Below are 19,284 nucleotides of genomic sequence, written 5' to 3'. Positions count from 1 at the left end.
ATCAGTGGACGGTTTCCATTTCAAATTCAGTTCTAAAAAGGAAAAGGCAAAGCTGAAAGGGGAAGGAACATCTTGTGTTAAACTCATTTGTTTGTATTTGCAGGGCAGGTTTCTTCATTTGTCCAGATGCAGTCTTTACTTCTTACAGGTTGTTCTGCTGTGGAATTGTTTCGGCCTTCACAGAGATGCTCAGGCTCTTGACAGGGGCAGATGATCGCCTCTCTAGAAGGTCTCTCTACTGGTAGCAGCCTGTGGCTACCACAGTGATTTTTAAAATCTTGCCATCCGTATCTTTTGATTTTGTAATGCTGCTCTGGGTACTCAGTCCCCAGGTACTTCTCTCCTTGCCTGGATGCTTGCTTCCTTATTATTAGCACTGATCTGTTGCCGACCATAACCTTACCTTAAACTCTGATGCAGATGTGTCCTGATTTCTAGGGTGGGTACTTGATACTTTATTTTTCTCCCTGCATGTAATTTATCTGAGTACCTGGATTCTACCTTAACTAATGATTTCCTGGAATTATTCCACTCTGAAATCTGTCCCACCCACGCTCTAGCTTTCACTGCAGGTTACCTGTTCTTTGTTTCCTATCTTGTCTACTTGCCTTCCCATTTCAGGGCAGATATTTACCAAAACCTATGGAGAGCGCTTCTGGATTCCATAACAACACTGCTTCCCTCTGTATCGAGAAGCCCTGAATAAATATCTCTTTGCCTTGTAGTTGGTCCAAGGCTGCTTGTCAATACAATGATATTATATATATAAAAAATTAGAGTACAGAAGAGTAAATGTTTGGGTTTGTTGCCAAAGTCTTCTAGTCTCTTTCAGCTGAGAAATACAACATTAGTTTAGATATGGTGGGTGTGAATTGCTTTGAAACTGAAGAAAAATATATAAATTTCTGAAAAAAATATTTTGTAATTGGGTAGTAGTAATATTTCTGTGTAAAAACAGGTGCCAACCAAAAAGCCTAGCTTTGAAGGAAAGCTTCTTAGTTGAGTTATGAGACAGCTGGAGAGCCGCAAAATAGATATGGATCCCTAAGCCCCGCAGGAAAAACAACTTTAATCAGGGCCTGACACTTTAGGTGATTGTAACGAAGTCCCTTGGTATGTGTAAGCCCTGTATCAAATGGGACCAATTGACTATTGACAAGCGTTACATTAGTGCAAAACTGGATGAAAAACTGGCTGCTGCCCTGCACAACTCCAGTAATGAGAAATGAGGTTCTTGTGAAAGAAAGGGACTTGGTTTGTTTTCAAAAAACATATGTACACTGGACCAAGTGTTACCGCTGGTGGACTCAAATTCCTCTCGGCCCAGCCTTTAGATACTGCAGTGGCATTTAGTGCTGTCTTTCCAAGGCTCTCCCTGTGACAGGCCTGTTGGACTCCTTAAATTGATTCCATGGCTCGGAACACCAGTAGCTCATGCTGGCAGTCTGACCCAGGAGCGGGGGGCATCATCCTGCCCTGAATGCCCCTAAATGGATTTTATAAGGGAGTGGTGCATTCCATGCTTCTAAGTGCAGTGAAGCATGTTTTTAGCACTTTTCACAGATCATAAATTAATTTGAAATGAACCTTTCTCCTCCCACAAAATATAATACCAGAGAAGAATGGTCATCATGGTTTTTATGCAGCATAGGGCTTGAAGGGGGAAAAGTCATTTTCTCCTACATTTGTTGATGGGACACGTGACAGGTGCCAAATGCTAGGCTTTCCACAAATGCATAGCATGTGTGTCCAATTCAAAATAATTTGTAGTTTGGGGTAGATTCTCCACACCTTCATCTCTGAACCTGAAACAGTGGAAAGAGCCATGGCTATTCCCATCCAAAGATGGGTATTATGCAAAGTTGCAACTGATGTCTCAGGAATCCCAAAAGTCCTATCTTGACTGTTTCTGTATCGCATATATGAATGATTATCCTTGGTAATTATTCTGGAAAAGATAAGAAAGAGCAAGTAGCACATGCAACCCTATTTTACTATTGTGTGTGGGTATTTGGTAAACAAAAAAATAAAGCAATATGCTTTTTGGTAATACTCTGAGGAGGAAAACATGAAACTGTCTTTTAGAACTTAATGTTCAGAGTGCTTTGTTAACTTGAGTGGAACACCTGCTCTCTTACAAACAAAAATTTACAAAATTGATTATACTAAAATTGGTTGATCTCATTAGTTTTCTTACTTTCTTTTGCTTTAGTATATAGTAGAGGCCACAGGAAGCAATATTTGATTAATTGTACAATGATTGAAAGTGATTGTGGGTCAGAGAGTAGACAGCACTGAAGTGAAAAAGAAGGGCAAAAGAAAAGCAGAAAGGAGATGTTCTGTTAATAGTCAGTATCCGGGAAACTCAATATCAACTCTGTTGTCAATGTTTTTTTTTTTTTTTTCCCCTGCCTAGATCCTCTCCTGATTTCCAGAACTACACATCTAACTGTCTAGAGATTACTCCTATATTTCATGGGTGCCTAAATTCAGTGTCCAAACTGAACTGCTCATTTTTCCTCCAAAAATGCTCATCCTCTCACAGTCCCTGTCTTAGGAATGGCACCATCGTTCTACAAAAGATAGACACTTAAGAGTCATCTGAAATTATTTTGTCCATTTTCATTCTCACTTAATAGCTATAGATGGTTTATAGAGTCTTAGCTCCCACATTCCCTACTCTTTTATAGCCAAGTCAACTGCTTTAGCAGTTCTTGCTTGGGTTACTAGCTGCTCTGGTTCCCTGGCTCTACCCTCTATCTCACTTAAATTTAGCCTTTAGCCCAGGGCCATTGCTTTTTAAATGCAAATGTGATTACATCACTTCCTTGATTAAAATTCTGTGACAGCCCTTATTGCCCACAGGATAAATTTAGCACCCCAAATTCCCATGATCTAGCTGTGCTTGCTTCTTTAATCCTATTTCCTACCACTATTCTCTGAGGTCCTTTCACTACATGAAGAGCAATTTTTCCGTATGTATAGTTCTATTTCATACTTCCACGTTGCTGGGAACACCTTGTAACTTTTAGAACCTGGTTTGGAATCTGGGAAGCCCTCCATTACTTCTTAGTTTAAATTATGTTTTTTCTCCCGCCCTCCTAGTATCCTGTGCATAATATTGATATTGTATCCATCCGATTAGTTTAACTGCTGGTTTCTCCCTTATTTATTCTGAGCTCTTTAGGGTCAGTAATAGTGCTTTATGTATTTTTGTATACCCTGTGCAGCACAGCCCTTGATATATGATAGGTATTCAATGTGTATTTGTTGAATCAACATGTGTATGCAACGGTAAAAAGCAGAACTTGATCTGGTTGGTGGTTGAGGAGGTACCACTTTGGAGAGATGATCTCTATTGTTTTGGGGGATTTGGCAATGTATAGACAGAAGAACTGAAAGAGGATTTGATCTTAATTCAGATTTGATTTGTTGGACTTCTGTTACATATTGATCCTAAGAAAGCCAGCAGGAATTTACAATTGGAGAGTACTATAGGGCATAGAAGTAGTAACACTTATATGAAAAACTGAAGAAAGGTAAATTCCTCTCTCTTTTTCTACCTTTTCTTCCTATCTTCTTGCAAAAGAGATATAAAATAAATATATTAGAATATATATATATTTTATTTTTAAGGTGACTGTGTGAATATAAGTGTTTATTTATATTTGTCTACATATATAACTAAAAATTTTTTAAAATGTGGTATACACCTCCCAGAATATTGGAAATAAAAGCAAAAATAAACAAATGGAACCTAATTAAACTTAAAAGCTTTTGCACAACAAAGGAAACTATAAGCAAGGTGAAAAGACAGCCTTCAGAATGGGAGAAAATAATAGCAAATGAAGAAACAGACAAAGGATTAATCTCAAAAATATACAAGCAACTCCTGCAGCTCAATTCCAGAAAAATAAATGACCCAATAAAAAAAATGGGCCAAAGATCTAAACAGACATTTCTCCAAAGAAGACATACAGATGGCTAACAAACACATGAAAAGATGCTCAACATCACTCATTATCAGAGAAATGCAAATCAAAACCTCAGTGAGGTACCATTACACGCCAGTCAGGTTGGCTGCTATCCAAAAGTCTACAAGCAATAAATGCTGGAGAGGGTGTGGAGAAAAGGGAACCCTCTTACACTGTTGGTGGGAATGCAAACTAGTACAGCCGCTATGGAGAGCAGTGTGGAGATTTCTTAAAACCCTGGAAATAGAACTGTCATATGACCCAGCAACCCCACTTCTGGGCATACACACCAAGGAAACTAGATCTGAAAGAGACACGTGCACCCCAATGTTCATCACAGCACTGTTTATAATAGCCAGGACATGGAAGCAACCTAGATGCCCATCAGCAGACGAATGGATAAGAAAGCTGTGGTACATATACAATGGAATATTACTCAGCCATTAAAAAGAATATATTTGAATCAATTCTAATGAGATAGATAAAACTGGAGTCCATTATACAGAGTGAAGTAAGCCAGAAAGATAAACACCAATACAGTATACGAATGCATATATATGGAATTTAGAAAGATGGTAATGATAACCCTATATGTAAGACAGAAAAAGAGACACAGAAATACAGAACAGACTTTTGGACTCTATGGGAGAAGACGAGGGTGGGATGATCTGAGAGAACAGCATCAAAACATGTATATTATCAAGTGTGAAACAGATCACCAGTCCAGGTTGGATGCATGAGACAAGTGCTCGGGGCTGGTGCACTGGGATGACCCAGAGGGATGGTATGGGGAGGGAGGTGGGAGGGGGGATCAGGATGCGGAACGCATGTAAATCCATGGCTGATTCATGTCAATGTATGGCAGAAACCACTACAATATTGTGAAGTAATTAGCCTCCAACTAATAAAAATAAATGGAAGAAAAATGTGGTATAATCCTTTTTGTTGAACAGTTATATGTTGATGTGGGTAGTGATCAGAAAAAGGAAATTTGGGGCAGGGGATGGAGAAGGGAAATCAAGTAATGGTAATGCTAGAATATATGTTTTGAGAATGGGCCTCCGGGAGAGGAAAAAGCAGGAACAGAGCACATGGGTCTTCAGGCTTTCATTCTTCTGCCGGTCAGTTGGGGGAGTGGTGGATACAAAAGTTGACGGTGTCTGGGCTGAGTGTGCCTTGGTCCCGCAGGCTCGGTGTGGAGGTACCATGGACAGAGCTAAGGCTGCATCCCTCTGGGTTAGGGAGAATACTAACAAACTACCCTGGCTATAGGAGGAACATACTTTTTTTTTTTTTCAAATCATACTGAACTAATTATGAGCATGAGAATTACCAAAAACTTTTTGTCTAGTTCAGGTAGCTTCTGTTCATACTGTGGAGCTTTAGCAGGGCTGAGAATTCGGCAGTCAACATGTTAGGTATCCATTCCACTGTGAGCCCAATCTTGGTTCTTTCTCAGAGAGAATGCATTTAGGGAAGAAAATATAGCCAATGACTTCTGCAGTGAGGAATTCGTTAAAAGCTGGCTGATACTGCTGGGAATTTGAAGGTATATATGCCTAAGTAAGGGGCTTCCTGGGCGGCTCTAGTGGTAAAAAACCCACTTGCTAATGCAGGATACATCAGAGACGTGGGTTCGAACCCTGGGTTGGGAAGATCCCCTGGAGGAGGGCATGATTACCCACTCCAATATTCTTGCCTGGAGAATCTCATGAACAGAAGAGACTGGCAGACTACATAGGATCCATAGGGTTGCAAAGAGTCGGACACAACTGAAGCGACTTACACATGCATGCATGCCTAAGTAAAGTGATGAGTAGGTTATCCTTTGTGGGACTTCTCACTCTGGTGTGTAAATATAAGTTGTTATATTGATTGTTTTCACAATGTGGCAGTTGTGAAATAACCAGTTCTTGTGTTTCAAGCACTAGTTCAGGTACTTTAATTTACTTCTAATCACAATCTGTCAAGGGTTTATCATCTTGATTTTACCATAGAAGAAGCTGGGCTTCCCAGCCATTAAGTGTAGAGCTGGGTTCAGCCCTGAGTCTGGCTGACTAGGATCCTGTTCACATTCTTTTCTCTGCACTGCCTTCCTTGCATCACATCTTGGCTTGCAGCAGGAGAGTCAAACTTGACAGGAACTGTGAAAAGCCTGGAGTTTTCAGCCTGCTAGGCAAGCAGCAGTGCCATAGAGGGAAGTCTCTGTGAGCCCTGTCATTTATTTCTGTCTACTTTAAATCTCTTATCTGTAGGGCAAAAAGCATTTACAAAGCTTTCAGAAAAATGCTTTGTGATTACCAGCACTAGGCGAGCAATGACTTGCCTGTTTTCCACAGATAGCTTCAAAATATGTCTTTTAGGGAGAATTATCAGCTTTCTCCCACTTAGATTCATATATAAACACACTGATGAAAAAAAATGTTTTGGAAATCACTTAGTCCTGGGTGTGAACAGACTTTCTATTCTTGGTTGCATTGAATCAGATGAAAAAAAATCTTGAAAAACAAAAAGGAAGAGTAACTATTTAGTTGTAAATACACAAATAAGAATTGTTACATCTTAGTAATAAATTCCTATTCTATGGTAATTCCTGTTAAGTAGACGAATTCCGAGATGTAATTCTATTGGTATGAAGTATCAGGTGTTCCCTACCAAAGCACCATATTTTTTTTGAGGGGGAGTTTGAGGAAATGATAAGGACAGGGCTATTGGTTCATTCTCACTGAAAGCATACCCAGCCCTCTTGGTAGAATCTGCTTTGGTGATATTTTTGTCTTAGAAGAGAGAAAGAGGATGTTAGAATTACCATCCCCATTGGCCTGATTGGAGCTAAATTTTCATTGTTCTTTGTACTTTCTCCATGTAGACTTCAGCTTTGGGAATAATTCTTAACAAATTGTACTACTGACCTTCTATAAGCAGGCCCCTTCTGCATGATTAAAAGATTTACAATTGCATGCACATGTGACAATTCATGAAACCTTACACACCTTAGACCCCTTGCTCTAACATACCTTGTTGAAAGCACAGATCCAGAGATCCTTGCTGCTCTCCAGGGGGACCTTAGGAGCCTTCTGGCCTGGAGCTCAGGTCCTGCCACAGCTGCTATGCTTGTTCTCCTGCTTCTTGAGACAAGAAATTCCCAACAGAGGAAATTCTGAGAGCTTGATAAAGAGCCAGTTTTTGTATAGTCTCACTGAAAAGAAGAAACATAACCTTTAAAGGATCAGAAATCTGTTATTGTGAGTCTTTTTTATTTTTTTTTACATTCAAAGCCTACTGATTCTATTTGAGATGTTTCTTCCTCTGAAGGTACACCGTCCTGGCTGAAAAGGGCTTTAATAAGCCAGACATGGTAGGGTGATTGCTTTGTTCCACTTTGCTTTGCTGTTAAAACATTAAGTGTAATCTGATGTGTCAATAGAGCCACCTCAGGTACGCAGAATCATTTTAATTCCTCTTACTGTCAAAACATAGTGTCAATACTGACATGAATTGGCATTAAAAATACGTGTGAAATCACCTGGAGAACAGCACTTTCTACTGATGGGAGGGCTCTTTAAAGGCAGTCTCTGTCACAGACTGAATGTGAACTCTTTCTTGGCTTTGAATTTTACAGAGCACCTTTTTTTCTTTCCAACCTGACCTGCTTTGCATCATTCAAACCTATTGGTGGAGGAAAGAAGGTTTTCCTTTTTGTCTGACCCTATTGGAGATGTTGTTTTAAATTCCCAGTGTGTGCTCTGAAACAGATGTGTAGGATGTCACAGAAGGGGATGACATCACTCATGGTTGGTGATTAAATACTTCCCTGGGACTCCCAAAATGCACTCAAAAGACAGTGGAAAGGAGGAGTGGTGCTGAGAGAACTTTCTTTATGCTCCTCCTGGGTGTATGTTTTTATCACCCTAGATAGATTTTAATTTTGGGGAAAATGAATGCACAAAATAGAAAAATAGACATATGACAACTTTAGATTTGTTTCAGAAAAATATACACTTATACATGTATTTTTCAGCATGTTACATTTCATGTGCCTTATAATTTATAACATGGGATATATCATGTATAAATATATGTATGTTTATCTAATATAATATATAAAGCATTTGTGATATGTAAGTATATTAACTTTATATCATATATGCATTGTTCTAGATCCCCAAGCAAATAGAAAAACCAGGAAAGAAATATTTTATTTTTTGGTAAGTGCCATATTCTTTGCTAAGTTGCACATATAGATTACCTAAGAGATATTTATAAACATATTGCAATATATTTGGAGTGTTGAAGTGATCATAAAGCATTGTTTATCCAATAATTCATTTATTAATATCTATTGACATTTGGCAAACACACAGTTGTTTGTTTTATTTTCTTGCTTTACAGAGTTTTGGGGGGATAAATGACCTGTTGAATCAAAAAGTGAACATCCTTGAATTTCAACCATTGAAAGCAGTAGAATCTATTAACAGGAATGACTGGAATTTCTTTGTTGTTTTAAATCTAAAAGCTGGTCATTCCTTTTCTGTTTTCCTAATGTTAGCAGGTGTGTGTGTGTGTGTGTGCGCGCGCACGTGTGTGTGTGGCAGCAAATCACTCAGCTGACCTTTTCCATAATCAGCTACAATAAGTGAAGTGTCTGTGTATGTGTGTGTGCTTGCGTTTCTAGTGTGATGGACAGTTTACTAAAATATATGGGAAAAGTTAATCCCTCTGCCCCTGACCTTTGGCACAGGAACCTTGTGCTTCCAGGAGAAAGTGTAGTAAATGCCAAGTCCTTTGGGCAGAGGATGTTTGCATTAATGTTTTCTATGCTAGAGCCTGAGCCATAGATTTTCTGTCAGACATCTTTTCCACTGCGGGTATGGATTAGGTTGAGCTGTATGTAGAATAGTGCCTGATGCCATCTGACACCCCAAATACTTTAGCCCCAGCCAGTGTATAAAGGAGAAAGCCTTCCATACCCTATCACACATGTAATTGGAATGTCATATGGGAGGTAGAAAAAGTCACCCAGTTTAATATGATTGTCAAAGGGTCAGTTGTCATGTTGATTATCAAGATCTGAGTGATTATAATATGACACGAAGAGGAAGGAGGATGCATATAGTTCATACCGACCTTGTAAATGCAGTTAACTCTTGATCTTCGTGAAAATTTAGGTCTGTGACACTAGCACAACACAGACATACAGCTCTGCGTATGCCAGACTCTCTGTCTGAAATAGTTTATTTTTTGGTGAGTAGTGTTTGGGGGAGTACAGGTTGCAAACAGAGTGAAGTAGCTTTGGAGGAAAGACTCTGCTTTAGGAGATTAAGTCGTCCAGTGCGGCAACTGATTTAACAGTTTAGAAGTAATGCTTTACTCCTCTGTCTCCGCATTGCTTCCTGCATAGAGACATAAGTCCTACTGATTCTAACACTTCAGTATCATCCAAATCTACCCCTTCCTGTTTGCATTTTATTGTCTTAGGTTCCCCTTATTTCTTGCCCAGATTATTTGCTAGATTACTAGAAGCTGTACAACTTCCAATTTTAGGGTCTCTAAAATTAAAAAGAAAGCAAATCTACCACGTCCCTCTGAACTGAATGTTATTCTCAGATGCCCTGTGTTCTCCTGTGCCCCTTTCATCGTTATGTATAGTGTTCCCTTCGTATTTCCTGTGTTGTGATTCCTCTGAATCATCCTCTAAGCCCAGGATACATATCACCTTCTCACTGTAAGCCTTTATTAGCATGATTTAAGAGTTCTTCTTTGGGCTTCCTTCATGTCATGTGCTTGTTTTGGTTATAGTTCCTTTCCTGATTTATATGAGTTGTTTCTTGACAATTGTCTTTGTAACTCCTGCCTTCTAGAACATAAACTCCTTGAGAGCAGGCCCCGTTATATTTTGTTTTGTGTCCCAGAGCCTGGCATAGACTAAGTGCTAAGTGAGAATTTCTTAAATAAGATAATAGAAGGTCATAACTTTTAGATAATAGAATAATATATGAAAGGTAATAGTCCTGCTAAATGATCAGTAAGAGTATTTATGTAGGAGGTGGTTGGTGACACACGTTTGTTCTCACAGATCTCTTCCCTGGACCTCTCTCACTGCTCACCTACACCAGTCTTGACATGATCACCCTCAAGTGACTAGGGGTAAATAATCTACATCCTTGCATGCTATGTCTTAATTTAATTATAATCCTTGGTTCTGGGAAAGGGAGGCCCTTCTGCCTTCCTTCTCTGGTTTCCAATTATTTCTAGGCTTTTGTCTCATCCATTATACTTCCCTTTGTAGCAAGGAAGAGTTGCTGATTGTGAGATGGGGAGTGAAGTTAAAGCAGCATAGTTCATCTCTTTGCCCTCCTTTTCCTTCTGGAGCATACCTATACCAGGGACATGCATTCTATTCTGCTACTCTATGTCCTAAAGCCTGTAGTGGTCTGATGACTCTTGTGACTGGATTGGCAAAAGTGTCTAAATCTGATGTCCAGGATTAGGAATCCCAGTTTACCAAATATGTAAATCACATTCTTCAATAATAGATTTATCAGTATAAAAGATGTGCTACTATCCCAACTGTCAAACTCTTTTGTTCTATTTTGTATTTGTTCCAGAACTCAGTTGGAGGATTTTTTTGGTTGGGCAAGCTCATAACTCAACACATGAGTTTGAGAGCTAGAAGGAACCTTAGCTCTAGTCTAAATATATTAAACTTTGAAAAGTTCACCTCTGTTTCCTAAAGAAAAATGAGTCACTTAGAGTTATGTAGATTCAGTCATCATTGTAAAAATTAATTAGACTCGTATCTGACAATTATAATTTTGGGATGTGGGTCATGATAGCATATATGTGCAAACAGGGAGGCCACAGCCAGGTAAGAAGAAAGATTAGTACTAGCCATAAGAGGCTGAATGCAGGAGTAAAGAGTGAGAATGTCTATGTGTGTGGGAAGGGTAAGATAAGAACAAACATGGACATAAATTAGGTTGTAGAGATCAATAATCCAACCAAGAACACTTAGCAGAAAGAGCTCAGAAATCCAGGGAAAGATTTTGTGCAAAAGACTGTACCAATATCAAGGAGCATAGTACTTTAGGGTTGGAAGGTATCATATATGTCATCGATTCTATCCACACATTCGGTATTTAAATACTGTTCCCAATATTATCACTTTGCTATATCAGCTCCATGTAGTGTCCATTTCCAAAGACAAAATCCCCACTATGTATTAACTTATTACATTTTCACTAAGTCCATTCCACCTTTGGATATGTATAACTGTTCTGCTTTGAGTGATCTGTTTCTCTTGATCTCTTACTATGCTAACTTACAAACTGTGTTATAACTAAAGTAGGGAATTTTATGGTTGAAAGGAACATAGAATAATTTTTTCTTCCATTATAATACATCAGTTCAGTTCGGTTGCTCAGTTGTGTCCAACTCTGTAACTCCATGGACTGCAGCACACCAAGCCTCCCTGTCCATCACCAACTCCTGGAGTTTACCCAAACTCATGTCCATTGAGTCGTTGATGCCATCCAACCATCTTATCCTCTGCTGTCCTCTTCTCCTCCCACTTTCAATCTTTCCCAGCATCAGGGTCTTGGCAAATGACTCAGTTCTTCCAATCAGGTGGACAAAGTATTAGAGTTTCAGCTTCAGCATCAGTCCTTCCAATGAGTATGCAGGACTGATTTCCTTTAGGATGGGCTGGTTGGATCTCCTTGCAGTCCAAGGGACTCTCAAGAGTCTTCTCCAACACCACACTTCAAAAGCATCAATTCCTCATCACTCAGCTTTCTTTATGGTCCAGCTCTCACATCCATACATGACTACTAGAAAAACCATAGCTTTGACTAGACAGACCTTTGTTGGTGAAGTAATGTCTCTGCTTTTTAACATGCTGTCTAGGTTGGTCATAACTTTTCTTCCAAGGGGCAAGCATCTATTAATTTCATGGCTGCAGTCACCATCTGCAGTGATTTTGGAGCCCCCCAAAATAAAGTCTGTCACTGTTTCCATTGTTTCCCTGTCTGTTTGCCATGAAATGATGGGGCCATTTGTCATGATCTTAGTTTTCTGAATGTTGAGCTTTAAAACCAACTTTTTCACTCTCCCCTTTTACTTTCATTAAGAGGCTATTTAGTTCTTCTGTGCTTTCTGCCATAAGGGTGATATCATCTGCATATCTGTGGTTATTGATATTTCTCCTGGCACTCTTGATTCCAGCTTATGCTTCATCCAGCCCAGCATTTCTCATGATGTACTCTGCATATAAGTTAAATAAGCAAGGTGACAATATACAGCCTTGACGTACTCCTTTTCCTATTTGGAACCAGTCTGTTGTTTCATATCCAGTTCTAACTGTTGCTTCCTGACCTGCATACAGGTTTCTCAAAAGGCAGGTCAGGTGGTCTGGTATTCCTGTCTCTTTCAGAATTTTCCATAGTTTGTTGTGATCCACACAGTCAAAGGCTTTGGCGTAGTCAATAAAGCAAAAATAGATGTTTTTCTGGAATTCTCTTGCTTTTCTATGATCCAACGAATGCTGGTAATTTGATTGCTGGTTTTCTGCCTTTTCTAAATCCAGCTTGAACATCTGGAAGTTCACAGTTCATGTACTGTTGAAGCCTGACTTGGAGAATTTTGAGCATTACTTTACTAGCATGTGAGATGAGTACAATTATGCAGTAGTCTGAGCATTCTTTGGCATTGCCTTTCTTTGGGATTGGAATGAAAACTGACCTTTCCCAGTCCTGTGGCCACTGCTGAGTTTTCCAAATTTGCTGGCATATTGAGTGTAGCACTTTCACAGTATCGTCTTTTAGAATTTTAAAGAGCTCAACTCAACTGGAATTCCATAACCTCCACTAGCTTTGCTTGTAGTGATGTTTCCTAAGGCCCACTTGACTTCACATTCCAGGATGTCTGGCTCTAGGTGAGAGATCACACAGTCTGGTTATCTGGCTCATGAAGATCTCTTTTGTATAGTTCTTCTGTGTATTTTTGCCACCTCTTCTTAATTTCTTCTGCTTCTGTTAGGTCCATATCATTTCTGTCCTTTATCGAACCCATCTTTGCATTAAATGTTCCCTTGGTATCTCTAATTTTCTTGAAGAGATCTCTAGTCTTTCCCATTCTATTGTTTTCCTCTATTTGTTTGCACTGATCACTGAGGGATGCTTTCTTATCTCTCCTTGCTATTCTTTGGAACTCTGCGTTCAAATGGGTTTATCTTCCCTTTTCTCCTTTGCCTTTTGCTTATCTTCTTTCCACAGCTATTTGAAAGGCCTCCTCAGACAACCATTTTGCCTTTTTGCATTTCTTTTCCATGGGGATGTTCTCGATCCCTGTCTCCTGTACAATGTCACGAACCTCCATCCATAGTTCTTCAGGCACTCTATCAGATCTAATGCCTTGAATCTATTTGTCACTTCCACTGTATAATCGTAAGAGATTTGATTTAGGTCATACCTAAATGGTCTAGTGGTTTTTCCCTACTTTCTTCAATTTCAGTCTGAATTTGGCAATAAGGAGTCCGTGCTCTAAGCCACAGTCAGCTCCTGGTCTTGTTTTTGCTGACTGTATAGAGCTTCTCCATTTTGGCTGCAAAGAATATAATCAGTCTGATTTTGGTATTGACCATCTGGTGATGTCCATGCGTAGAATTTTCTCTTGTGTTGTTGATGTGTGTTTTTGCTATAGCTGGTGTGTTCCCTTGGCAAAACTCTATTAGCCTTTGTCCTGCTTCATTCTGTACTCCAAGGCCAAATTTACCTGTTACTCCAGGTATTTCTTGACATCCTACTTTTGCATTCCTGTCCCCTATAGTGAAAAGGATATCTTTTTTGGATGTATAATAATACATAGAAGGAGGAAAATTATCCTGCATAAAGATGGCTTGGTTTTATTGTCTCATGGTGGAGGTGGCCTTAAGAGGGACTAGATTCCAGTATCTGCCTCTTAATAAAAAAAATATGGCTCCATATTTACTACGTTAAGATATTTGCCTATGGCAGACATTCACCAATTTGCTTGGACAATATCAGTGAACAAGTTAAGTCCTTCAGTCGCCTGGGGGTCATTCTGCAGTTAACTTATCTTGGCAGGTGCCATGGTATGTATTTTATTTAGAGCCAACTAATCTGTTGGAGCATAAAGGAGGCATTCCTGCCACAATAGGTGACTGGTAATACATGTGAGAAAGTATTTCAGACCAAAATAAAAATGTCTATCTCATGGTCTTGGTGGATACTCCTGAGACTCTATCAAGCACTTGTTTAAATGTTTGGCTCAAGCAGTCCAGAGCTGAGAAAAATTCTTGCAAAAACATCTAACAGAGATGCTTTTTCTGTTATAATGGAAAACTGGAATGACCTTTCATACCAGAGGGAATAGCTGGTTAAATGACTTGATATTTTTAATAGGAAGGATAGTAGCCATACTGCCTTCTTATTTTTTAAAAATGTAGATTTTATTCATCTCATCCAATCTCTTTAAATGTATCTGCCTCATCTATTCACACAAATGGTTGTGGCATGCAAAATTGCAGCCATGTTTTGGCTTCCACAACTCTGATATTCATCTCTGCTATCTCCTTGTCATAATTTATGACAAATTTCTTTTTCTTGTGCTCATCCTTTCTGTGTTACTGATCGATTTTGGGGTTGTGTTGGGCCTCTTTTGGATAAGTTTCTGCTTTAGCTCTCTGACTGCAAGACCATTCTGGTATTTGACCTCTTCTCTGATTCTCTGGGTAAGAATCACCACTTTTAAGGCATATATCTTTTTACTGCCCTTGCTGGAGAGAGGAATTTGACAGATATGACCCGAATCTTTCACAGAATGGCAACACTCCTGACTTGGGAATTGTTTATTTCCTACTAAATGCCTTCTTGAAAGGAATGACATATAGGGATGTTGTATAAGGATTATGTTATTATCTACTTCTATAATTTACCAGATTACTATATATACATTACTTTCATCTCCCTTACATTATATTAAACTATTAGGTGTCTATACACATGGATTAGTTATCTTAGCCTATTACAAAGACACCTTGAAGGAGTTATGCTTTGAGTTTATGCCCTTAGTTGTGACTGAGGCCCACTATAAGAAACAGCTTATTTTGGACCTCTTTTGTAAGATCCTTGGAGATCTCATCCATTATATCACTTATTGCCTCATATATAAAGCTTCAGAAATACATGCCTTTTATTAATAGAATTTAACAGAGGAAAATGTTATCTCTTTCCATGAATGTTTTCCCCTTTCTATAATAAGAAATTCACATTTGTAATAATGTAACTTGATATATTCTTATTTATTTGCCCTGGATGCCAGGAAGCTGAGGGTAAAATGCAATAGTTAAATATAGCATTTAATATTTTAGTTATTACAAATGCATTTTGCTTTTATCTGATTTTTCTGTCTGTATTTTATTAAGTTTTTTTTTTTTTGGTGTGTGGTGTGTATCTTTGTTTGTATGCCAATAATTTCAAGTCTAATCTTGAAAGATCAATATTATATAGACTTAAAATATCTTCCCTGAACAACTATCTTTCTTACTTGATAAAGTTGTGGTAAAGTCTTTAGGGACCTACTTCTGGAATTTCTACAGCATCCTTAAGGGATTCAGTATATCAGCCCTATTCTGAATTCTTGGATACTTACAAAACACATGGCATGCCACTAAATGCTGTAAGTTATGTCTAAACTAAACCAAGCCAAAAATAGCCTCCTTCCTCCATTGAGGAAGTGTCTTCTATAAAGAGTGGGACTTCAAGAACAAATAATTAATTCACAGATGCTGTGAGAGGCTAAAGGGTACACATTGAGCAACCAAAGAAAATCTTGATTCTACTTCACCTGAGATCCAAGATGTGGATGGATTCGGGGATATGATTTGGAGGTCTGAGGGCTATGGTGTGCTGGTAGACTGTCTCGCCCTTCCCCTTCTGCCATGTCCTGATTTGTACTGTTTTCCAATTTCCATGGTGTAAATACTGCTTTCAATGTAGCCAATTGTAAGCTATTAATTATTTAACAACTGGCTTGAAAAAACTCCTAAATATTTAAAAATTGACAATCATGAGCCTATTTGAGTTAAAGGCTTGCATACCACTTGATGAAGGCATTATAGCATGTGATATTATGAGCAAGGGTTCAGATTTGTGAAGTCCCATTAAGGGACAGGAAATAATCCTGAATGGCTACATCAGAAATTTAATGTGTAGTGAAGATGATGCCAAGATTCAAGATAAATTGAAGTAGAGTTTGGCCTGTGTAGATCACAACAAACTATGGAAAATTCTTTAAAAAATGGGAATACCAGGCCACCTTACCTGCCTCCTGAGAAATCTGAATGCAGGTCAAGAAGCAACAGTTAGAACCGGACATGGAACAACAGACTGGTTCCAAATTGGGGAAGGAGTACAGCAAGACTGTATATCGTCACCTTGCTTATTTAACTTATATGCAGAGTATATCATGCAAAATGCCAGGCTGGATGAAGCACAAGCTGGAGTCAAGTGTGCCAGGAGAAGTATCAATAACCTCACATATGCAGATGACACCACCGTTATGGCAGAGAGTGAAGAGGAACTAAAGAGCTTCTTTATGAAAATGTAAGATGAGAGTGAAAAAGCTGACTTAAAACTCAACATTCAAAAAACTAAGATCATGGCATCTGGTCCCATCACTTCATGGGAAATAGATGGGGAAACAATGGAAACAGTGACAGGCTTTATTTTTGGGGGGTCCAAAATCACTGCAGATGGTGACTGCAGCCATGAAATTAAAAGATGCTTGCCCCTTGGAAGAAAAGTTATGACCAACCTAGACAGTATATTAAAAAGCAGAGACATTACTTCACCAACAAAGGTCCGTCTAGTCAAAGCTATGGTTTTTCTAGTAGTCATGTATGGATGTGAGAGCTGGCCCATAAAGAAAGCTGAGCACCAAAGAATTGATGCTTTTGGACTGTGATGTTGAAAAATACTCTTGAGAGTCCCTTGGACTGCATGGAGGTCCAACCAGCCCATCCTAAAGGAAATCAGTCCTGCATACTCATTGGAAGGACTGATGCTGAAGCTGAAACTCCAATACTTTGTCCACCTGATTGGAAGAACTGACTCATTTGCAAAGACGCTGATGCTGGGGAAGATTGAAGGCGGGAGGAGAAGGGGATGACAGAAGATGAGATGGTTGGATGGCATCACCAACTCAATGAACATGAGTTTGAGTAAATGCCATTAGGTGATGATGGACAGGGAGGCCTGGCGTGCTGCAGTCTATGGGGTTGTAAAAAGTTGGATACGACTGAGTGACTGAACTGAACTAAAAATCACTGCAGATGGTGACTGCAGCCATGAAATTAAAGATGCTTGCTCCTTGGAAGAAAAGCTATGACCAACCTAGACAGCATATTAAAAAGCAGAGACATTACTTTGCCAACAAAGGTCCATCTAGCCAAGGCCATGGTTTTTCCAGTGGTCACATATGGATGTGAGAGTTAGACCATAAAGAAAGCTGAGCACCAAAGAATTGATGCTTTTGAACTGTGATGTTGGAGAATATTCTTTAGAGTCCCTTGGACTGCAAGGAGATCAAATCATTCAATCCTAAGGAAATCAATCCTGAATACTCATTGGAAAGACTGTTGCTGAAGCTGAAGCTCCAACGTTTTGGCCACCTGATGCAAAGACCTAATTGGAAAAGACCCTGATGCTGGGAAAGATTGAGGGCAGGAGGAGAAGGGGATGACAGAGAATGAGATGGTTGGGTGGCATCATTGACAATGGACATGAGTTTGAACAAGCTCCAGAAGTTGGTGATGGACAGAGAAGCCTGGCGTGCTGCAGTCCATCGGGTTGCAGATGTTGGACACTACTGACTGAGTGAATGAATTGAACCTGGAGTTTATGCAGTTGTACATACTGTACCCAACTATGGGAAGCTCTTGAGTTTTTTGAAATAGATATGTGATAGGAGAAAATTAATATTTCAGGAGTATTGATTTATTATTAGTTATATGTTGGATTGTTTTAGGGGAGTAGAGGGAAGCAGAGATGGTAGTTATGATCTTTATGAAATGCTGTCGGTGTGGAGTGATAAAGAACTAGATTTAGATAAAAAATGACTAGTGTGAAAAAAGAAAGAATAGTGGAAGGGAGGACAATGGGAGTAGTGGGAACAGTGCATCTCTGTTACACATAGAATCTGTTGGGTCAGTTTGAAAGCTGGGGCTGTCACCATCTCAGGGTTCATTTGGTCACTTGTTTGGGGATTGATATTGGCTGTTACTGAGGGCATCACTGGAGCTGTGGTGAGAATACCGTATATCATCTTTCCACGTGTTTACTTGGCTCAATTACAGAGTAATGGCTGGGTTCCAAAAGCAAGCATCCCCAGAGATGGCTACAGTCTTCAACCCTTAAAAGTCATGTTTCTTTTGCTACATTCTTGTTGACTTAGTCACAATATCACATTCAGTTTCGAAAGGAAGGGAAATAAAGGCCCACCTGTTGATGGGGAAATACTAAATTTCTGAAAGAGCATATGGCAGTAGCACAAAGGCATTTCCCAATAGGTAGTTGCTATTATTAAATGTGTTTAAATGTCCTCAAGAAGCTAGTTTACTCCAAAACCTACCTAGTATTTTCAATAAATGCTTGGTATGGGTTAAATAACAACCAGGAAATAGTAAATATGTAACTCTTGTTAAGCAAATGGTATGATTAATGTGTGGCACTATTGCATGAGACTGAAGATAATAGCATTCTCTGAGAAGAGAGAATTAGGTCTTACTTGTATGATGAGCTTTTTTTTGGATTAATTAACTGGGGAAGAGTAATGTAATAAATTGTGAACTCTTATTGAAAATTGATTATGCAATAGATTCAGTAAATCATTTTTATCCATTATCTCATTTAATACTTACAAATAAACCTAAGAGGTAAGGGATAAAAACTGAAGTTCAGAGAAGTCAGATAATTTGCCTGGGGTCACACTGTTAAATAATGAAGGCTGGACTCAATCCCAGGCCTGTATTCTTAACTGTTATATTCTACTTTCTAAGAAGTGGGGAGAAAATGGAATAGAAATAGAGTCTTCATGTTGACTGCAAAGAAATGTGTCTAGGAGTGGAATTGTTGATGCTGTGCATGAAATGATACTTTAAATGTGGAGGTGGATTGGGATTCAGAAAGTGATGGAGTTAGGCACGTGTCCTGAAAACTTTGAGGTCCTTTGAATTAAAAATGTAGGTCTCAAGTTAGAATAGGAACAAGGTAAGGCCAGAAAACCTTAAAAC

This window comes from Dama dama, chromosome 29 (assembly GCF_033118175.1).
Source record: "Dama dama isolate Ldn47 chromosome 29, ASM3311817v1, whole genome shotgun sequence".
Lineage (NCBI taxonomy): Eukaryota > Metazoa > Chordata > Mammalia > Artiodactyla > Cervidae > Dama > Dama dama.
Note: the sequence above shows the minus strand (reverse complement) of the source record.